General features: G+C 33.8%; 1 non-coding gene across 1 annotated transcript; it reads left to right on the top strand.

Annotated features, from left to right (window-relative positions):
• The first annotated feature begins 308 nt into the window (after positions 1-308).
• LOC127742978 (small nucleolar RNA R71) lies at positions 309-412 on the top strand. The gene has a single exon (XR_008004314.1). It is a non-coding gene; the product is annotated as a small nucleolar RNA R71 (small nucleolar RNA).
• Positions 413-1,530: the final 1,118 nt, after the last annotated feature.

Below are 1,530 nucleotides of genomic sequence, written 5' to 3' on the forward strand. Positions count from 1 at the left end.
CATTTTTCCATCCATTCAGACTTTGAGAAATCATGTTAACTTGCTGAGTCAACACTTTGTTCTGAGCCAATATGGCATTCAGAGCATCAATTTCAAGAACTCCCTTCCTCTGAGGCGTCCCATTACTCACAGAATTCCTCTCAGAAGTGTATATGAACTGGTTATTTGCAACCATGTCAATAAGTTCTTGAGCTTCTGCAGGTGTTTTCTTTAGGTGAACGGATCCACCTGCAGAATGGTCCAGTGACATTTTCAAAAATTCAGATAGACCATAATAGAATATATCTAATATGGTCCATTCTGAAAACATGTCAGATGGACACCTTTTGGTCAACTGCTTGTATCTTTCCCAAGCTTCATAGAGGGATTCACCATCTTTTTGTTTGAAGGTCTGAACATCCACTCTAAGCTTGCTCAGCTTTTGAGGAGGAAAGAATTTTTCCAAGAAGGTCGTGACCAGCTTCTCCCAGGAGTCCAGGCTGTCTTTAGGTTGTGAATCCAACCATATTCTAGCTCTGTCTCTTACAGCAAAAGGGAAAAGCATGAGTCTATAGACTTCAGGATCAACTCCATTCGTCTTAACAGTCTCACAAATCTGCAAGAACTCAGTTAAAAACTGGTAAGGATCTTCAGATGGAAGTCCATAAGACTTGCAGTTCTGTTACATTAAAGCAACTAGTTGAGGCTTAAGCTCAAAATTATTGGCTCCAATGGCAGGAATGGAGATGCTTCTTCCATCAAATTTGGACGTTGGTTTTGTGAAGTCACCAAGCATTCTCCTTGCATTATTGTTGTTGGGTTCGGCTGCCATCTCCTTCTCTTGTTCTAATATTTCTGAAAGGTTACATTTAGATTGTTGTAATTTAGCTTCTCTTAGTTTTCTCTTCAGAGTCCTTTCAGGTTCAGGATCAATTTCAACAAGAGTGACTTTTTCCTTGTTCCTGCTCATATGAAAGAGAAGAAAACAAGAAAAGAAAAGGGATCCTCTATGTCACAGTATAGAGATTCCTTTATGTTAGTAGAAGAAGAAAGGGGGGGGAGAGTGAAGAAGAATGGGTTCGGATTTTTAGATGAAGAGAGGTGAAGAGAAATGTTAGTAAATAAATAATTAAATAGAATAAGAAAAGAGAGGGAGAATTTCGAAAATAATTTTGAAAAAGAGGTTAGTATTTTTGAAAATTAAAGATAAGATAAAATTAAAATTAAAATTTAAAACAATTAAAGAGAATTTTTGAAAAAGAGAGAGGTATTTTCGAAAATTAGAGAGGGAAAAGTAGTTAGGTGGTTTTGAAAAAGATAAGAAACAAACACAAAGTCAAAGAGTTAGTTGAAAAAGATATTAAAATCAAATTTGAAAAGATAAGAAGATAAGATAGATAAGATATTTTGAAATCAAATTTTGAAAAAGATAAGATAAAAAGATAAGAAGATAAGATAAAAAGATAAGATTTTTAAGAAAAAGATATTTTGAAAAAGATTTAATTTTTAAAATTAAAATTAATTACTTAACTAACAAGAAACTAAAAGATA

The sequence above is a fragment of the Arachis duranensis genome, chromosome 1, assembly GCF_000817695.3.
Source record: "Arachis duranensis cultivar V14167 chromosome 1, aradu.V14167.gnm2.J7QH, whole genome shotgun sequence".
NCBI lineage: Eukaryota > Viridiplantae > Streptophyta > Magnoliopsida > Fabales > Fabaceae > Arachis > Arachis duranensis.